Source organism: Dermochelys coriacea, chromosome 5 (genome assembly GCF_009764565.3).
Source record: "Dermochelys coriacea isolate rDerCor1 chromosome 5, rDerCor1.pri.v4, whole genome shotgun sequence".
NCBI lineage: Eukaryota > Metazoa > Chordata > Testudines > Dermochelyidae > Dermochelys > Dermochelys coriacea.
The window spans coordinates 82786441-82808642 of record NC_050072.1 but is presented as its reverse complement, the minus strand read 5'-3'; positions in this window follow the sequence as shown (position 1 = coordinate 82808642).

Genomic DNA, 22202 nt, shown 5'->3' with positions numbered 1-22202 from the left:
GTTGGTCAGTCATTTGTACTGAAAAAAATGTAAGATGTGGCTGAAATGTGGCCCCTGTTGAGCTCCTAGCTCTCCAAGGTAATTGCAAAGCATTTATATTCTTTAATGACCAGATTGGTGACTAGTGGCTATATAGAATTGCTATTATTTTTTATTTAAATCATAGTAATAACCAAGGAGCCTCAGTCAAGACCATGAACTCTATCTGCCCCTAAGCATTTATTATTTGGCAGATTTTTTTATATGATCATGGTTGATTGAGGAGTTTTGAAGACTGATAAAGGTTATTGCAGAGCTTAGAGGGTAAAGATAACCACTGTGCAGTTTAGAAGTTCCACATGGACTGCTACAAAATTTACCATCTAGCCACCAAAACAGTCAATATGGAGTTTTAATATCTATAGCACAGGCACAGACTGTGTTTGTGGACTCCTTGAACAACAGTGTTAGCTAGCAGAGTTTTCAGATCTTACAACAGCTGCAGGGTACACTTGCAGTAAATTCCACACCAGAAAGGAAAGCTCTTACATACATCATACAGAATACATATTTGTAGAAAAAAATAAGGATTCTGAACATGAAAATGTTCACGCTTTCACTATATATATATAAATAAATTATATAATAAATTATATATATATATAAAACAAGTAAGTATATAGGCCAAAACATTTTCAAGTTATGAGTGGATTTTTAAAACCCCACAATTTTCAAAAAGTAAAACTGCTATTTTTCTAAGCCTTTTAATTTGTAAATGGCTTGCCTGGCTAACCTCAAATTTCCCAAAATTATTTCTCCTCAGTTTTGAAACTAACCTATTTAAAATTTCAGGCCACATTTTTAGTTATTTATTTATTTTTAGTTGGAAGGGACTCAAAATCAGGCCTAGAATGCCTTAGCATTTGAGTCACTTCTGTAATTCCACAATACTCTACTTTCTGGTTCTCTCCTTAATGCTTCAATAGCATTTTGCTTGTGCATTTATCTAGATTTGATCTGCTGCGTGGTCAGAAATAAACTAATGTAGTATTCCTAAGAGTCAATGAGCTCTGAGATATTGTCCCTGGAGCCTAGGAACGGGCATTTTAGCAACTAATACAGACTAATCAAGTCATTCTTTTGTCATTTTATTAATTCACAGCCAATCTGATATTTTTGGTTCTTAAATTAAATGTATCTATATTTGTCCTACCAAACTGGTCCTTTGGCAAAGAGCATTATTTTTTAAAAGAAAAGTTATTGGTATTTTTGTCTTCTCTGAAACCTCTTAGGTGTGCAGGAATCTGATACACAGAGGGCTGTAAAAAGATCTAGTTCACATTGGTCATGTCTAATTCATTCTATGAAAGTTCTATGTATTATATTGTGGCTATTACATTGACATTAGAAATTAAACCCCAGACTGAGCATTAGTGGCCCAAACATTTGAAGCATAAAACATTGGTGATCAGCCCAGTTACCTAAATTTAATTTGTGAAGTGGAAAAATAATAATTACTAGGCAAAAGTCTCTCCCAGTTCACAATTGGAACAGCTGCTACACAAGCTATATTTGAAATATTACTCCATTTTTTTTTTAATTTTGTTGTTTAACCCAGGCACTGCCAACAAAAAATAAGAGATTTCAAATAAATCATTGGTAGTTTAGTTACTAGAACTGATAACCTTAGTTATTGTGAATACACTATCTGATTGATTTAATATGTTCCTTCTATACATAAATTGATGGTAATCTATCCTGATTCTTGAGAATGTATTTCTTATTCATAAGCAATTGCCATATGGTTTAGACAAACAATTTTCAACCTATGTGCTTTTCTCATATTCACTTTGACTACTTGCTATTACTTATTTGTGCTAAGTAATTGGCCACCAAATTTACATGCTATAATTTCTACTCCTGGTTTATTTTTTAAACTAGGAAATAATGTGCAAGGGAAAATTAATAGTGAATAAAGAAGAGCAAGTAATAAATATGAGTACTGATGACTCTTGTACACACACAAATACCCAGATGTGAATACATATATATGTATAGTAAGGATTACTCCAAGCATTCAGATATTGTGAGTCAGGCTCTCCAAAATAATGAAATTGGCTCAAAAATCTTGAGATTTTAAAAAATATACTTAAAAAATTGGATTTTTTTATTAATCTTCTATGTTTTGAGCCATTAGGATTCACATTTTCAAGCTTTTCTTTGCAACCAGGAGGGCTAGAATGTTTCCTATTTTATTTTTTTTAAATGAAAGCTGATATTTTCACATAATCACTTGACTCTGGGAGCACAGACTTCAAGATAAACAGTCAATATGGTTAAAATGGGCAAAGCTATTGGGATATACAGGTATAGTGTTTACTCCACAATATTCATGCAAATACAGTTCTATTCACACGAGTGCCCATGAACAGCAAATAAAACATGGTGAAACTAACCATCTAAGCAGAATTCAAATGTATGTTTTGTCTTTGCAATATTCAGTCAGCTCACCTGTCTTCACTGCATGCTGCTTTTGCTTAGTAGAAATCTAACTAGTTAGCAGTAGGAATGTATTTTTAAATCACACTATACTGATTTTCAATCCTCACGAAGGGATTCAAACTTTCATCCCCCACTAGGCACAAGAATCATCTTTAGAAAATTGTATAAATTAAAACAAAGAAATGTTCAGATTCATATATCAAACACTGAGCTGTTTGGTTATATAGATTTAAGCAACAGTAAAAAATGCCTCTAAAAGAGCTCTATGCACCCTGAAATTTACTTAATTTTACAACAAATAATACATAATACACCAATGCACACTAAATAGTAGACAATATCACCAAACCAGCATTTCCTCACCATTACTTTGATTATTTCTTGATTAGTTAGATACTTCCTGGATCTGCTCAAAACTTCACAAGAAAGATGCATAGATAATCTGCATATGCTCATTTTATCCCACAGTCGAGATTCTCCTGTAGCTCCACTCCCACGGGACACTGTAGGGAAGAGTGCATGGGCAGGCACATATAAATGTTTATATCTGTTCTCAGCAAGTCCCAAATCTTCGGGCCTATATTTCCCCAGCTTTGTCTCTGACTCTGAGTGTGTGATAAAAGAATACTGGAATGTTGTACTGAGGAATTTAAAGGATTTGTTTTGTATAGACACAAAAAAATTGGCCAGAACTCCAGCTTCTGAAAGTGAACATTGCAAATGGATTGTAAGTAGAACTTGTCTAATTGGAAAATAAATGTGTAAAATGTGGTGATATGCATGTATCTTTCAGCTCATTTTTAATAAACATACATAGGGTGACCAGATGTTTATTAAAGGGACAGTCCTGTATTTAAGCCGCCCTGCAGATGTCCCGACTTTTTCTTAAAAACTGGCAAATTGTCTCATATTTTCTGTTTTTCCCCACCCATCAGTACTGTAAGGTCCTGCTGCTGGCCGGATCCCTGCTCGCAAGCCACCTGCCCAACAGTGGTGAGTGGGGTGCGATTTCCAGTCTGTTCATGCCCCAAACCTGCAGGCTCCACAGCAGCCCTCGGGGCAGGGGCTTAGCACCCTCTTCACCTTAGCACCCAGGTTCTGCCCCTACGGAGCACAGGGCTTCTCTGTCTCCTAGCACCCTCCCCTGCTGAGCCACCTCTCTGGCTGATTTCGCTGAAGCCCCTGCAGACAGGTTCCTTGGGTCCTGGTGCACAATGCATCCTTGGGCTTAATCCCTTCCTGCCCACCCTGTAGCCCAGGGACAGAAGACAGCCGGGTTATATTGGTGACCAGCAGCATCTGGAGGTGTTAGCTGCCTTTTGACACTGTGTGCATAGGAAGGGACAAGTTGCTTCCAGCCACATGGGAGCGGTGCAGAGGGGAAGAGATGAGCTCTACAAAGACACAGGCCAGGTCATCCCTTCCCCCCATCCTGCTCCCCTGCAGATGGAAGCAGTTCCCATTCCTTCCCTCCCAACCTGTGCTGAAAGGCTGTTGCTGGCCACATTCTAGTGTGAACCCTGTGGTCCCAGCCAGGCAGGGAGGGCAGAAAGCACCAGGCAGGGAGGTCGGGTCTGTCAGTCATCTCCTCTGTGTGAGAGGTGTATGGGATTGTGTGTGTCACCCCTCCTCCTGTGAACCCTGAAGCCCTAAAGATAGGAAGGTAAATAAAAAGAATCCAACTACGTAGTATTTCCGTTTAACAGGGCCTCAGTCAACTTGATGTTAATTTGAACATTTGTATGATTGATTGCCGTTGAACTCACTTGTATCGGAGTAATTTTACCAGGTGTCTTGTATTCAGCGCAGGGAAATATGGTCATCCTAAAATGTACATGACCTGTGTTTGTACAAATACATGTTGAGGAACAGTTATTCATAGGAATACCTATATTCACAAGCAAACAAGCACATTTATGCACAAAGATTATTTGTTGTTTTCCTGTTTCAAATGTGTAATCAAATCATAGAATGAAACCACACCAGGTAACTTAGGTGGTCAATCACGCAAAAAATAATGAATATTGAATAGTAGCAGAGCTCAATTTGCAGATAATCTGTAGGTTGTAATTTGTTGAGACAAATGATTTAATTAATAATGGACAGATCTGGCAAAATGGTTATTGACTCACAGATAGCCTTTTGCCCTGTTCATAAGCTAAATTTGTCAAATTGTTGATTTATGAATTGTTCATCCTATTCTAATTAGTGGACTTGTCTGGTTGTGGCACACAAATCTGGAATGTTACATTGGCCCAGTCACACAGTGTGTTGGCCCTTGATGGGGTTTGGGTTCAGCTGCACCTTTGACAGGCTTAGCTCCCCTTCCCAAGTGGAGGGCAAAGGTCATATATGTGGCACATGTGATTAAGAATCAGGCCTACTGGGGGCTATGAAGGCTGCCTGTGTTCTGCTGAAGAGAACTATTGCAGGAAGGGCAGACTTGTAAACAAATGGTCCATTAAGGAGTGGGGAGAATGTTAAGATGGAGCCTGTGAGGAAACTTGGGAACTTTCTAGAGCTTGTAGGTAGAAGGGCTGAGAGAGACCTGCAAGGAGCAGGAACCAACTAAAAAGGTAAGAGAAGAAAGAAGTCTGTGAGGAGGAAAGCCTCACCGAGGATAGGATTAAGAACCCTACATTAGAATAAAAAGAAAAGGAGTACTTGTGGCACCTTAGAGACTAACAAATTTATTAGAGCATAAGCTTTCGTGAGCTACAGCTCACTTCATCGGATGCATTTGGTGGAAAAAATTAGGAAGGCTGAGTGGAAGATTTGTATTGTTTTGAAGTTTAAGGAACCAGCTTCCTGAAAAAGGGGGAGTTACTGAGGGAAAAAAAATGCACTATGAAAGTTGATTCCCTGAGAAGGGGCAGGGGCAGAGCTTGAAGCCAGACCAGGTAAGTCCTTGCTATAGAGTGAAATTTCCAATTGTCAATTATGTAGGCAATGGAGCTGAGCCCATTGGAACTTTGCCCAGGGTGAATTTGGCCCCCTGAGTTTATCTCAAAGTTATCTATGATGATCAGAAATTAATAAAAAGAAAAGGAGTACTTGTGGCACCTTAGAGACTAACAAATTTATTAGAGCATAAGCTTTCGTGAGCTACAGCTCACTTCATCGGTAGCTCATGAAAGCTTATGCTCTAATAAATTTGTTAGTCTCTAAGGTGCCACAAGTATTCCTTTTCTTTTTGCGAATACAGACTAACACGGCTACTACTCTGAAACCAGAAATTAATAAAAATCCAATAATTACTGCAAAAACTCTGAGATGAAGAAATTGACAAACATTTACACAGCATGACATCCAGTTAAACCCTGAAGGATGCAGTTAACGAATGGCCATGACAAAAACCGAAAACCAAACCAAACAAACAAACACACCCTGCTACTAACATTGGCAGGCACATAAACTCCACATTTACATTCCATTAGCAAAAAGCTTAGTATCCCATTATGGAGTATTAGTGTAACACAGTGGTTCCCAAACTTGTTCTGCCACTTGTGCAGGGAAAGCCCCTGGCGGGCTGCGCTGGTTTGTTTACCTGCCGCATCCACAGGTTCGGCCAATCGCAGCTCCCAGTGGCCGTGGTTCATTGCTCAAGGCCAATGGGAGCTGCTGGAAGTGGTGGTCAGTACATCCCTCTGCCCACACCACCTCCAGCAGCTCCCATTGGCCTGGAGCAGTGAACCACAGCCACTGGGAGCCACGATCGGCCAAACCTGCGGATGCGGCAGGTAAACAAACAGGCCCGGCCTGCCAGGGGCTTTCCCTGCACAAGGGCGGAACATGTTTGGGAACCACTGGTATAGTATCTTGAGCCAAGATACAAAATCAGGACCGAATATAATGGAAAAAAGTCCATCGGCCCCCCGGCCCCTGCATCCTTGACAATAGCGAGTATTAGAATGTTACTCTTTCTGTCCTTTTGCATGCAATTAATCATTATATCATCACATACAAAATCATTTTAAGTGACATGTTTATGAAAATGTATAGCTAAGTGAAAGATAATTTTTATTCCTAATAAATTATGTTAGTAAAAGAGTGCATTATCACTGATCCAAAACACTTCACCTAAATTGGCTACTTAGCAACTAACCTTTTTCTACTGAATGTAGCCTAAAGAGACTATGGGCTGGATTCTGCTTTTATTCATACCAGGGTAACTAAGGATAGAATGTAGCTTTACATCTTTATTTATTTGAACTGTTGTTTTTTATAACTTTTTCAATGCATATGAAGACTTTTGGATAACACTTACATTTCTAGAATCTCTCAAGTGATTTATAAACTGGTAATGCGTCTATCTCCTTCACATAGCCTACAGATAAGTGCTTCTCCTGTTTTAATGTATGTATTCATGCTGTAACTACAGATACATCATTTATTTTTTCACAATAACTTAACAATAGAAACAGTCACTGAACCATCTGTGAGCAATTTAACATTTGAGGGAGAATACCATGGAATATCAAGGTCAATAACAAAAACACATACTGGATGGCTACTAGTCAGCAATCATATCCTGAACATGGCAGATGACTGGGAAGTTTTAATCCAAAATGAAGCAAAATACTGAGTTCATTTATATTATTATAGTACTAACAATGAGCAAAAAAGTACAAACATTATTTTAAGGTAACTATAACTGTAAGCAGTGATGAGCTGCCAAAATCTTAACAGGTTGCCTCCTCACCTCCTTTGGCTGTTTGTTAAATTTAAAAGCCCTTTTAGAACAACTGGTTCTAAAAGGGCTTCTAAATGTAACAACCGGTTCCAGTGAACCGGTGCAAACCGGCTCTAGCTCACCACTGACTGTAAGTGGTTAGTCATGGAGCTGGTTGAATAATATTAAAGAATGACCTATAATTAGATAAATTTTGCAAATGTTCAAACTATTTCTTCCTGTTCACTCATTCTACTTATGCAAACCTGAAATATTATTTGGGGTTAGATTCTGCTTGGTTTTTATGTGGATGTACAGCGGTGAAGAGGAAATTACGAGGCTCCCCAATTTTTGCACAGCTCATCTAAGAGCTGGCCAGAATTGCAGACCATACTCCTAGGATTACTTCCTCACTTCTCTTCAGAGGGTTCCCAGTGCCCCAAAGGGGGAAGGGAGAGAAGTAGAGAGAAGTCGGAGCCATGCTTCAACTCCCACCTCACCCTCACTCTCCGGCAAGCAGAGGTGGCAAGCCACATGAAAAGGAATATGCTACACCCCAGGAAGGGCTAGATCTGTGTGGGAGCTCTAGATATGACCATTGAGGAGCTCCACAAGATATTTGTGCTCCACACTGCCACAGCAAAGGGCTATTAGGTTCTATATAGGTTCTTGTACCATGCTCATCACCGTAGTGTATTGTGCAACATGACCAACATCTGTCACAAGTTGTTTGACTCATTATCTCCTCAGGGGGAGTAGTATGTGCAATGGAGTGTCTTATTTTAGTAGGGTTTTTTAAATCTATATGTTATGCGTTTATGTTAGAGAAGACAAGCCCAAATAAATGCACCTTGCACTTGGAATGGAAGGTGGGGAGTTTTGTGATGGTTCTTAGTTCCTGGGGGAGTTCATTCCACAGTCATGGACTGACCCTGAGAAAGTTCTGTCTCCTACACAGACAAGTTTACCCTTATTGTAGAGAGTTCCATTATGCCAGAGGAGCAAAGTTGTTAATTACGGTCTTCATCCTGTAGTTTTGGGTAGTCTTTGAGAAATCTTTTTAAAAAGAAAATATTGCATTTATACCAGGTGTCTCACAGTTAAACAACTCTTCCTGCATGTCCTACTCATTTGGAAAGTAGGAAGACCACTTTTAAAATACTATATCACCCTGGAAAATATTCATAGACCTTGTGCATTTTTTTTAATAGTGCCATATGGCATCTCAAGCTTTTGTATTACCATTGTCTTTTACCACTATATACAACTTAACACATTGTGCATTGTACAATAATACTTCATCCAGATACAAAGACAAAAATTCACACATAGATACACTCTGTCTTTAGCCGCAGAAGATCAGATACACTGTGCAACGTTTCTTCTTACATCAGCAGAACAGTTATTTGCAAATTTGTGATTAACCAGGAGAAGGCAGTGATTCATTAATTTTGTGACAGAATAGAGAATTTCTTTATAGTACTGTATAATGTAAGTGTTGCACCTTGGAAAAGTCAATACATAGTCTGACAGATTTGCAAACATAAAAATGGTTTGATCTTGAGATGTTCATATATTGATAACAGCCGGAGTATCTAAGAAACAATTTGAATAGTAACTAAATAACACATTCTTTCTGAGGCTAGTTTAATGTAATGGCTCCTATAATATCTGAAATATATAACATAATGGGAGAGTTCTTGGAGAATAGGTAGTTGCCACTATAGTTTAGATAGCATAAACGTCTCCACTATAATCCTTTTTTTCATCTTTTGGACTGAAATTTTCCCAGCTCCAATGTCTGCTTGAGTTTTGGGGGGGGGGGTTTTGTTTTTTTTGTGAAGTTAGAAAGAATATACTTCATCCATTTTAAGTATGAGTGTAAAAGTATACTAGTCTAATATTGCTACCTTATTTCAACAGCTCTACAGCTGAAGCAGTTGTAGTAAGAAAGTTAAAATCTGGTATAAAGAAAAGGAGTACTTTTGGCACCTTAGAGACTAACAAATTTATTTGAGCATAAGCTTTTGTGAGCTACAGCTCACTTCATCGGATGCATTATGATGAAGTGAGCTGTAGCTCACGAAAGCTTATGCTCAAATAAATTTGTTAGTCTCTAAGGTGCCACAAGTACTCCATTTCTTTTTGTGAATACAGACTAACACGGCTGCTACTATAAAATCTGGTATGTATCCCAAATACATAATGAAGAAGGAGGGTGGGGGGAATTCCCATGAAGGAAGTGGGATTGAGCTGTAATAGTGAGGCCCTGTATCATAGAATCATAGAATATCAGGGTTGGAAGAGACCTCAGGAGGACATCTAATCCAACCCCCTGCTCAAAGCAGGACCAATCCCCAGCTAAATCATCCCAGCCAGGACTTTGTCAATCCTGAACTTAAAAACCTCTAAGGAAGGAGATTCTACCACCTCCCTAAGTAACCCATTCCAGTGCTTCATCATCCTCCAAGTGAAAAAGTTTTTCCTAATATCCAACCTAAACCTCCCCCATTGCAACTTGAGACTATTACTCCTTGTTCTTTCATCTGCCACCACTGAGAACAGTCTAGATCCATCCTCTTTGGAACCCCCTTCAGGTAGTTTAAAGCAGCTATCAAATCCCCCCCTCATTGTTCTCTTCTGCAGACTAAATAATTCCAGTTCCCTCAGCCTCTCCTCATAAATCATGCACTCCAGCCCCCTAATCATTTTTGTTGCCCTCCACTGGACTCTTTCCAATATTTCTACATCCTTCTTGTAGTATGGAGCCCAAAACTGGATGCAGTACTCCAGATGAGGCCTCACCAATGCTGAATAGAGGGGAATGATCACGTCCCTCGATCTGCTGGCAATGCTCCTACTTATACAGCCCCAAATGCCATTAGCCTTCTTGGCAACAAGGGTACACTGTTGACTCATATCCAGCTTCTCATCCACTGTAATCCCTAGGTCCTTTTCTGCAGAACTGCTGCCTAGCCACTCGGTCCCTAGTCTGTAGCAGTGCATGGGATTCTTCCATCCTAAGTGCAGGACTCTGCACTTGTCTTTGTTGAACCTCATCAGATTTCTTTTGGCCCAATCCTCTCATTTGTCTAGGTCCCTCTGTATCCTATCCCTACCCTCCAGCATATCTACCATTCCTCCCAGTTTAGTGTCATCTGCAGACTTGCTGAGGGGTGCAGTCCACGCCATCTTCCAGATCATTAATGAAGATATTGAACAAAACCAGCCCCAGGCCCAACCCTTGGGGCACTCCGACTGCTACCGGCTGCCAACTAGACATGGAGCCATTGATCACTACCCATTGAGCCTGATGATCTAGCCAGCTTTCTATCCACCTTATAGTCCATTCATCCAGCCCATACATCTTTAACTTGCTGGCAAGAATACTGTGCTTTTGCTAAAGTCAAGGAATAACATGTCCACTACTTTCCCCTCATCCACAGAGCCAGTTATCTCATCACAGAAGGCAATTAGGTTAGTCAGGCATGACTTGCCCTTGGTGAATCCATGCTGACTGTTCCTGATCACTTTCCTCTCCTCTAAGTGCTTCAGAATTGATTCCTGGAGGACCTGCTCCATGATTTTTCCAGGGACTGAGTTGAGGCCGACTGGCATGTAGTTCCCCGGATCCTCCTCCTTCCCTTTTTAAAAGATTTGCACTACATTAGCCTTTTTCCAGTCATCCAGGACCTCCCCCAATTGCCATGAATTTTCAAAGATAATGGTCAATGGCTCTGCAATCACATCCGCCAACTCCTTTAGCACCCTGGGATGCAGCGCATCTGGCCCCATGGACTTGTGCTCATTCAGCTTTTCTAAATAGTCCTGAACCACTTCTTTCTCCACAGAGGGCTGGTCACCTCCTCCCCATGCTGTGCTGCCCAGTGCAGTAGTCTGGGAGCTGACCTTGTTCGTGAAGACAGAGGCAAAAAAAGCATTGAGTACATTAGCTTTTTCCACATCCTCTGTCACTAGGTTGCCTCCCTCATTCAGTAAGAGGCCCACACTTTCCTAACCTTCTTCTTGTTGCTAACATACCCAAAGAAACCCTTCTTGTTATTCTTAACATCTCTTGCTAGCTGCAACTCCAAGTGTGATTTGGCCTTCCTGATTTCACTCCTGCATGCCCAAGCAATATTTTTATTGCTCCCTGGTCATTTGTCCAATCTTCCACTTCTTGTCAGCTTCTTTTTTGTGTTTAAGATCAGCAAGGATTTCACTGTCAAGCCAAGCTGGTCGCCTGCCATATTTACTATTCTTTCTACACATCAGGATGGTTTGTTCCTGCAACCTCAATAAGGATTCTTTAAAATACAGCCAGCTCTCCTGGACTCCTTTCCCCCTCATGTTATTCTCCCAGGGGATCGTGCCCATCAGTTCCCTGAGGGAGTCAGTCTGCTTTTCTGAAGTCCAAAGTCCATATTCTGCTGCTCTCCTTTCTTCCTTGTGTCCGGATCCTGAACTCTACCATCTCATGGTCACTGACTTCCAGTGACTTCCACTGACTTCCCATCCACTTTTGCTTCCCCTATTAATTCTTCCTGGTTTATGAGCAGCAGGTCAAGAAGAGCTCTTCCCCTAGTTGGTTTCTCCAGCACTTTTACCAGGAAATTGTCCCCTACACTTCCCAAAAACTTCCTGGATTGTCTGTGCACTGCTATATTGCTCTCCCAGCAGATATTGGGGTGATTGAAGTCCCCCCATGAGAACCAGGGCCCTTGATCTCGTAACTTCTGTTAGTTGCTGGAAGAAAGCCTCGTCCATCTCATCCCCCTGGTCTGGTGGTCTATAGCAGACTCCCACCTCAACATCACCCTTGTTGCTCACACTTCTAAACTTAATCCAGAGACTCTCAGGTTTCATACTGGAGCTCTGAGCAGTCATACTGCTCTATTATATACAATGCAACTCCCCCACCTTTTCTGCCCTGCCTGTCCTTCCTGAACAGTTTATATCTGTCCATGATAGTACTCCAGTCATGTGAGTTATCCCACCAAGTCTCTGTTATTCCAATCACACCATAATTCCTTGACTGTGCCAGGACTTCCAGTTCTCCCTGCTTGTTTCCCAGGCTTCATGCATTTGTGTATAGGCACTTAAGATAACTCGCTGATTGTCCTGCTTTCTCAGTATGAGGCAGGAGTCCTCCCATCTTGTGCTCTCCTGCTCGTGCTTCCTCCCAGTATTCCACTTCCCCACTTACCTCAGGTCTTTGGTCTCCTTCCCCCAGTGAACCTAGTTTGAAGCCCTCCTCACTAGGTTAGCCAGCCTGCTTACGAAGATGCTCTTCCCCCTCTTCCTTAGGTGGAGCCTGTCTCTGTCTAGCACTCCTTCTTGGAACACCATCCGATGGTCAAAGAATCCAAAGTCTTCTCTCTCACATCACCTGCGTAGCCATTCATTGACTTCCATGATTCAACAGTCTCTACCTGGGCCTTTTCCTTCTACAGGGAGGATGGACGAGAACACCACTTGCGCCTCAAACTCCTTTATCTTTCTTTCCAGAGCACGTAGTCTGTAGTGATCTGCTCAAAGTCATTCTTGGCAGTATCATTGGTACATCATCACATGTAGAAGCAAGAAGGGGGAGCGATCCGAGGGCTTGATGAGTCTCGGCAGTCTCTCCGTCACCTCATGAATCCTAGCTCCTGGCAAGCAGCACACTTCTCAGTTTTCCCAGTCGGGACGGCAGATAGATGACTCAGTCCCTCTTTAGGTGGTCCCCAACCACCACCAGGAAACACAGGACAAACTTTCGAAGTAGCCTCAATTCAGTGTTAATTTATGAATGCACAACTACTAGGCAAACACAAAGCTTTTGCTCAGTAATGCTTAGTTCTAGGGCTATCAATTAATCACAGTTAACTCAGGCAATTAATGCAAAACAAATTAAGTAGATTTAAAAAATTAGTTGTGAATAATCAGTTTAAATTGACTGTTAAACAATAATAGAATACCAATTTAAAATTTATTATAAATATTTGTATGTTTTTCCTACATTTTCAAATATATTGATTTCAATTACAACACCAAATACAAAGTGTACAGTGCTCACTTTATTGCAAATATTTGCACTGTAAAAAGATAAACTAGTACTTTTCAAGTCACCTCAGACAAGTACTATAGTGTAATCTCTTTATCATGAAAGTGCAACTTACAAATGTAGAATTTTTTTATATAACTGCATTCAAAAACAAAACAATGTAAAACTTTAGAGCCAACAAGTCCACTCAGTTCTATTTCTTGTTCAGCCAAGTGCTAAGTCAAACAAGTTTGGTTAAATTTGATTTAAATTGTGGTTAATTGTAACTTTTTTATAATCTTGTGATTAATTGTGATTATTTTTAATTGTTTGACAGCCCTACTTAGTTCATTACCACCTGCATTTGCTAATGCCATCTGCACTCCATTTGTGCACAGTTATATTTTGTATATGTAAATTCTGTCATTTCTCCAAATGTGGTTGTTTGCAAAATGTTGCATATGTAGCTATTTATTTATTTTATGCAAAGTAGCATACATGCATACAGAGATCATATTTTGAAATTTTAGCCTACATGTCCATCCTGGAGACATGTCGGTTATTCATGCGGATCAAGCAAGCATACAAAAATAAAACCAGAATTAATTTTTTAAATAGCTAACAACTAAAAGTCACAACCATTATTTAACCAAGGAAGCCAAAGTAAACAGCAATCAGGACCCTAATTATTTAACCACACAGTCCAGAATCAATTAACCTCTGTAGATACTCCACTTTGTATAGTCAACAATATTAATTTAATGTAAGTACCCAGTATTGCTAGCTTTCAAAAAGAAACATAGTCAAGCAAAGAAAATATTCATCCTTACTTTCCACTGTCTGGAAACTAGGAGATAAACCAAGAATCTGCTATCATTCACAGTAAATGGCAGTGACGCTTTCTTCCTTTGGCTTACAGCTTGCAAATAAAGTCCAATTTGGTTCCGATTCTTTTATTTCTCTTTGAACTTCCTTAACTTTTTTTCTAATTTTGAATTCTTCCACTTTGTCTCAGATCCCGGTCTGAAATTCAGAGATGTCTCCCAATTGCAGCATTTAATAAAACAAACTCTCACATAGTTTAGCTATCTGCTCTACAATAAGAGTAATGAAATTCTACCATGTTTTTCTTATGTTTCTGCAGCCTGATCCAAAGCCTTCAGAAATCAGTTTAAATCACTGTTGAATCAAGACTATAGTGCTCTGGGATCTCCTTTAGGAAGACTTGAGAGTTTCTAATAAATGAAATCTAGGTTTATATTCTAAACTGTTCTTTTTAAGATAAATTATTGGAAAACTGATGAGTGTTTCCCAGGATAAGGTTTGCAGGATTTGTCCATTAACTGTGGAGTTATCAACATAGCTACATATTTACTTGACGAAGTCAATATTCTGAAAAGCAGAGCCATTTTTATATAATCATTTTTCAGATTATAACAATTATCCATTTTATAAAAAAATACCCTGGGAAGTTAATTTTTCCATGCATATGAAGTATAAATGCTGAATGTTGCATTATCCATATACATATGCCTAATAAAGAGCCATCCAGTCAGATCCCAACAGCACATTACTAATTTACAAAAATGTATATACGTGTGTGTCAAGTGCATTAAAATGCCATATAAAGTATCTCAGGAGGGAGGGGAGACAAAATATACTATAGTCAGCAATAAATAAGCCAATGAGAAATCTTTCACATGGGCTATATTTCAAATAGGAATGGTAATACAATCTGTATTTTTGGATTAAATGTTACACATTTTATGAGGGTTACAGATTCTGTACATAGTTTGGTAAAGGGAGGATTAACCACTTTCTCCCTCAGCAAGAAACATTTCCCATCTGTATGCCCTTATTTTCCAGAAAGCCCAGCCACAAGGGGTAATATGGCTGAGTACAGCTGTAGTAAATGATTTCATCAACAGAGACTATAAGATGAGTGAGTTTGAATGCATTGATAGCTTTGTGTTAATTGAATCTAGAAACATAATGAATTTGGGATTATGTTTAAAGTCATTGACTAAGTGTTGGCTTTGCTAAACTATTTTGAACCATCTTTATTATATTATTACTTTGCATTGTGCTAGGGCCTACTCATGAACAAGATACTATCATGCTGAGTGCTGTACAAACATAGAATGAAAAGATGGTCCCTATTTCAAAGAGTTTACAGACAGGGCCACCCTTGATTTGTTGATTTTTCACTCAGTCATGGCTCGTTTGACCTGTCCCAAGACAATATTTTGATTTATTTTTAATCCACTTAAAATATCAAAATTAATCTTTTTTTTCTGAAGCTGGTGAACTGTGGTGTTAGTGCTATGGGATGTGTATAAAGTTAACATATGTTTCTCTTTTTATATCCTCCATAAGCATAACAAGCTGCAGTGGCACAAGAGCCAGCAAACAGAGCTGTAAACAGGGGAATTTGAGTGGGAGTTTGAAAGGGGAGTTTGTATTGTGGTGCTTGTTTGGGGTTTGTTTTTGCTGTGGGTGGTGGTGTTTTGTTATGGTTTGTGTTTCCCAGAGTAACAGGATTTAGGTGGGAAGACCATGACAGATACAGAGGCAGCAGTGGGAGTGACTCATGTTGTGGAAGACACAATGAGGATGACTGGATGTGGAAGCTGCAGTATGTACATGATCCTGGAGGGGGGACCTGGTAAGAGTTTTGTCTGCATGAAACGCCGTCTGATAGAGCTGATGGAGGAAAAGATCCGAGGTTTGGAGATGCAGGTGGAAAGTCTGGTTGAGTTTAGGAAGGGGTTTGAGCAGATTATGGAGCAAAGACATAAGGTATCTGAAGGGAAAAGCTCAGGCTTGCTGATGGAAACAGGTCTGGGGAATCCTGAGGGGAGACTGGGTGAGGAAAGTGGTCAGTGGAAGCATGTGAGTAAAAGAACCAGGCAGAGGAAAAGACGGGCTAGTGAAGAAGAAATAGAGCTCAAGAACAGGTTTGCAGAGTTGGAAAATGAAGGGGCTCAGCAGGTGGTCACTGAAGGTGGAAGGGCAAGGAAGAAGAGAAGAGCGGCTAGTCCTATAGGAAAAGGGGAAGAGTCAATGGATACTACACCAAATATGAGCCCCAGGAGGATACAGGATGGATTGAAGAGGATTACAAGGGAGAATAGGAATGGAAAGAATTTGCAGCCAGAGAGAACAGGGGATAGACTGGAGAATAGCACCATCACCAGGAAAGAGCAGGTCTATGTGATCAGGGACTCTTTACTGAGAAGAATAGACAGACCTGTAACTAGAGCTGATCCAGAGAATAGAAGGGTATGCTGTCTTCTAGGTGCAAAGATACAGGATGTAGATCTGAGGTTGAAAGGGATCCTAAAGGGAGCAGGAAAGAATCCCCTAATTATCCTTCATGTGGGAACAAATGATATGGCTAGATTCTAGCTGGAAAGTATTAAGGGAGAATATGCTAGGCTGGGGAAGACGTTTAAGGAAATCGAGGCTCAGGTGATCTTTAGTGGGATTCTGCCTGTTCCTAGAGAAGGGCAACAAAGGTGTGACAAGATTATGACTATCAACAGATGGCTTAGGCAGTGGTGCTACAAGGAGGGCTTTGGGATGTATGGCCACTGGGAGGCATTCATGGACAGAGGACAGATCTATTGGGATGGACTTCATCTGAGTAGGGAAGGAAATAGACTTCTAGGATGGAGGCTGGCACAACTGATAAAGAGAGCTTTAAACTAGGAATTTGGGGGAGATGGTTGGGAGATGTCCAGGTAATCTCCATGCCGGATTTTAGCATTGAGAGGGAAGAAAACGAAGTAAGAAAGGATACAGCCGTAGGTAGGAGAATGTATATAAGGAGGAAGGGCAGTGTGGATACCAGTCTAATAGGTTATACTGGCTGTAGAATGACCATGCCTAATAGGGTACAGAATGTGAGCAAGGCCAAACAGCAAAAATTAAGATGTTTGTACACCAATGCAAGGAGCCTAGGTAACAAAATGGAGGAACTAGAGCTAATGGTGCAGGAAGCGAAACCAGATATTATAGGGATAACAGAAACATGGTGGAATAGTAGTCATGACTGGACTACAGATATTGAAGGGTATGTGCTGTTTAGGAAAGACCAAAATAAAGGTAAAGGTGGTGGAGTAGCATTGTATATCAATGATGAGGTAGAATGTAAAGAAATAAGAAGCGATGGAATGGGTAAGACAGAGTACGTCTGCGCAAAAATTACACTGGGGAAGAAAACTATTAGTGGGATAGTGCTTGGGGTGTGCTATAGACTGCCGGGATCTAATTTGGATATGGATAGAGCCCTTTTTAATGTTTTTAATAAAGTAAATACTAATGGAAACTGCATGATCATGGGAGACTAACTTCCCAGGTTTCAGAGTAGCAGCCGTGTTAGTCTGTATTCGCAAAAAGAAAAGGAGTACTTGTGGCACCTTAGAGACTAACAAATTTATTAGAGCATAAGCTTTCGTGAGCTACAGCTCACTTCATCGGATGCATCCGATGAAGTGAGCTGTAGCTCACGAAAGCTTATGCTCTAATAAATTTGTTAGTCTAAGGTGCCACAAGTACTCCTTTTCTTTTAACTTCCCAGATATAGACTGGACGACGAGTGCTAGTAATAATAATAGGGCTCAGATTTTCCTAGATGCGATAGCTGATGGATTCCTTCATCAAGTAGTTGCTGAACTGACTAGAGGGGGTGCCATTTTAGATTTGGTTTTGGTGAGTAGTGAGGACCTCATAGAAGAAACGGTTGTAGGGGATAATCTTGGTTCAAGTGATCATGAGCTAATTCCGTTCAAACTGAATGGAAGGATTAACAAAAATAAATCTGCAACTAGGGTTTTTGATTTCAAAAGGGCTGACTTTCAAAAATTAAGGAAATTAGTTAGGGAAGTGGATTGGACTGAAGAATTTATGGATCTAAAGGTAGAGGAGGCCTGGGATTACTTTAAATCAAAGCTGCAGAAGCAATCAGAAGCCTGCATCCCAAGAAAGGAGAAAAAAATCATAGGCAGGAGTTGTAGACCAAGCTGGATGAGCAAGCATCTCAGAAAGGTGATTAAGAAAAAGCAGAAAGCATACAGAGAGTGGAAGATGGGAGGGATCAGCAAAGAAAGCTACCTGATTGAGGTCAGAACATGTAGGGATAAAGTGAGACAGGCTAAAAGTCAAGTAGAGTTGGACCTTGCAAAGGGAATTAAAACCAATAGTAAAAGCTTCTATAGCCATATAAATAAGAAGAAAACAAAGAAAGAAGTGAGACCGCTAAACACTGAGGATGGAGTGGAGGTCAAGGATAATCTAGGCATGGCCCAATATCTAAACAAATACTTTGCCTCAGTCTTTAATAAGGCTAAAGAGGACCTTAGGGATAATAGTAGCATGACAAATGGGAATGAGGTTATGAAGGTAGATATTACCATATCTGAGGTAGAAGTGAAACTCAAACAGCTTAATGGGACTAAATCGGGGGGCCCAGATAATCTTCATCCAAGAATATTAAAGGAACTGGCACCCGAAATTGCAAGCCCATTAGCAAGAATTTTTAATGAATCTGTAAACTCAGGGGTTGTACCGTATGATTGGAGAATTGCTAACATAGTTCCTATTTTTAAGAAAGGGAAAAAAAGTGATCTGGGTAACTACAGGCCTGTTAGTTTGACATCTGTAGTATGCAAGATCTTGGAAAAAATTTTGAAGGAGAAAGTAGTTAAGGACATTGAAGTCAATGGTAAATGGGACAAAATACAACATGGTTTTACAAAAGGTAGATCATGCCAAACCAACCTGATCTCCTTCTTTGAGAAAGTAACAGATTTTTTAGATAAAGGAAATGCAGTGGATCTAATTTACCTAGATTTCAGTAAGGCGTTTGATATCTTGCCACATGGGGAATTATTAGTTAAATTGGAAAAGATGAGGATCAATATAAACATTGAAAGGTGGATAAGGAATTGGTTAAAGGGGAGACTACAATGGTCCTACTGAAAGGTGAACTGTCAGGCTGGAGGGAGGTTACAAGTGGAGTTCCTCAGGGATCAGTTTTGGGACCAATCTTATTTAATCTTTTTAATACTGACCTCAGCACAAAAAGTGGGAGTGTGCTAATAAAGTTTGCAGATGATACAAAGCTGGGAGGTATTGCCAATTTAGAGAAGAACCGGGATATCATACAGGAGGATCTGGATGACCTTGTAAACTGGAGTAATAGTAATAGGATGAAATTGAATAGTGAGAAGTGTAAGGTTATGCATTTAGGGATTAATGACAAGAATTTTAGTTATAAGCTGGGGACGCATCAATTAGAAGTAACGGAGGAGGAGAAGGACCTTGGAGTATTGGTTGATCATAGGATGACTATGAGCTGCCAATGTGATATGGCTGTGAAAAAAGCTAATGCGGTCTTGGGATGCATCAGGAGAGGTATTACCAGTAGGGATAAGCAGGTTTTAGTACCATTATACAAGGCACTGGTGAGACCTCACCTGGAATACTATGTGCAGTTCTGGTCTCCCTTGTTTAAGAAGGATGAATTCAAACTGGAACAGGTACAGATAAGGGCTACTAGGATGATCCGAGGAATGGAAAACTTGTCTTATGAAAGGAGACTCAAGGAGCTTGGCTTGTTTAGACTAACCAAAAGAAGGCTGAGGGGAGATATGATTGCTCTCTATAAATATATCAGAGGGATAAATACCGGAGAGGGAGAGGAATTATTTAAGATCAGTATCAATGTGGACACAAGAACAAATGGATATAAACTGGCCACCAGGAAGTTTAGACTTGAAATTAGATGAAGGTTTCTAACCATCAGAGGAGTGAAGTTTTGGAATAGCCTTCCAAGGGAAGCAGTGGGGGAAAAAGATCTATCTGGCTTTAAGATTAAACTCGATAAGTTTATGGAGGAGATGGTATGATGGGATAACATGATTTTGGTAATTAATTGATCTTTAAATATTCATGGTAAATAGGCCTAATGGCCTGTGATGGGATGTTAGATGGGGTGGGATCTGAGTTACTACAGAGAATTTTTTCCTGGGTATCTGGCTGGTGAATCTTGCCCATATGCTCAGGGTTTAGCTGATCGCCATATTTGGGGTCGGGAAGGAATTTTCCTCCAGGGCAGATTGGAAGAGGTCCTGGAGGTTTTTCACCTTCCTCTGTAGCATGGGGCACGGGTCACTTGCTGGAGGATTCTCTGCTGCTTGAAGTCTTTAAACCACGATTTGAGGACTTCAATAGCTCAGACATAGGTGAGAGGTTTTTCGCAGGAGTGGGTGGGTGAGATTCTGTGGCCTGCGTTGTGCAGGAGGTCAGACTAGATGATCATAATGGTCCCTTCTGACCTTAGTATCTATGAATCTATAAGCTCAATATGGAAATTGCACACAGTAAAAGTGGGTGAATTCAGTAACTGCTTGCTGCTGTGAACTTAGAACACCAGCAGCTGCAAATCGGAGTCTTGCTGAGGTTAAGGGGGCTTTCCTTATGTTTGGAGCAAGCAGCAATAGCTTGAGACAAAGCTTCGTTTAGGTCAGGATACATGAAAGGTTTGTTTTAGCCCATAATAATAATAAACATAAGAAGTTGTAGTTATGGGAATTCATCCTAAATTATTAATATTAAAAAAATTGATAAATCTGTCCTACAGTAAATTATGGCCTCTTGATGATTTCAATGGATAATTAAAATGTCAGCTCCTTTGTATTTGCCTGTCCTAATATTCAGAGCTCTGTAGTCTGGCACAGCTCTGTCCTATCTATCCTCCCGCAAGGGTTAAAAGGAAGAAAATTGATTACAGCTGTGCTAACCAGTGATTGACTCACACCAAAAACCGAGATCTAAGCAGACTGGAGCATGTTTAGTGTGAAGTTGAGCTTCATGGCTGGGCCTTCATTTCTCTAATAGGCTGATGCAAAATTCCAGTTTGAATCATGACCTGAACTTGAGAAAAACACGAGTCTAGTCCTGTATTAGAACTTGATGGTGTAGGTCTGTGTCTGAGGGTATGGGCTGGACTGCCAAAAATGTTCCCGGCCCACAACATCAAGGTTATCACTATTTTTAGTCCCAAATAAGAGTTGGATTTTGTGTGGTGCTAGTGTATGGCAGGGAGGCAGTAATGCCTCATTCATTAATGCAAGGAGCCTTCCTCCTGCACTTGCATCTGTCTTGCTGAGGCCATGCACAATAGAAATGAAGTGCAGGGATTACTTCTGGGAATACAATCCATCCCAAAAGAGAAGGGGAGGGAATGGGCATTTCTAGATGCAAAAGGATAATGAAGTGTATGCATTTCTGCTCACTGGAGAGCTATGGGGAGAGACTGTGCTTTAGGATACACAGTTGTGTCTTGGAGTGGGGTAATACAGTTCAGCACCTTACTCAATCTGTTTCTGTCGCACACAAGAGAAACCTATTTGTATCCAGGGCATAGATGTAACAACAATCCAGAAGCTCAGGTTTTATTTTTTTTAAACACTTTGGTAATAAACAACCCGAATTAGTCACAAATTCAGTGTTGAAAGCTAAACTGGAATTATACATTATCCCCTCTAATAGCAATCTTCTGATTAAAAAGGAATAAAAACTTGTCTTTATTGCACTGTGAACTTGCTCTCTCTCTCTCATTTCTCCCTGACTACTGCAACTGGTATATAAGGCAGATGGATCATCCCAAAGTCATACACATCTGACAGAGATTTGTTTGGTAAATGCCAAATAACCAAGAACAGACATTTTTGAATGGGGGGATAAACTGGGATGGACTAAAAGGAGCAGACAGAACAGACATATGGGCCTGAGGAAAAATAGAGTACTAGTAGTAGTAGTCCACTGGCACATCTCCCCTCTGACAGTCTGAGCTTAAGCCAAAGCTTTCACTCTGTTCCTCCACCACCTTCCAAAAATCTATGATGAGTGTATTCTGTACCCATCACATATTAGTACAAGATCATCTTAGAAAAGGTGATTTAGTTCAGCTTGGTATTTCCCTAGTAACACCAGCTGTAAGTGTTTAAGTTCTCATCT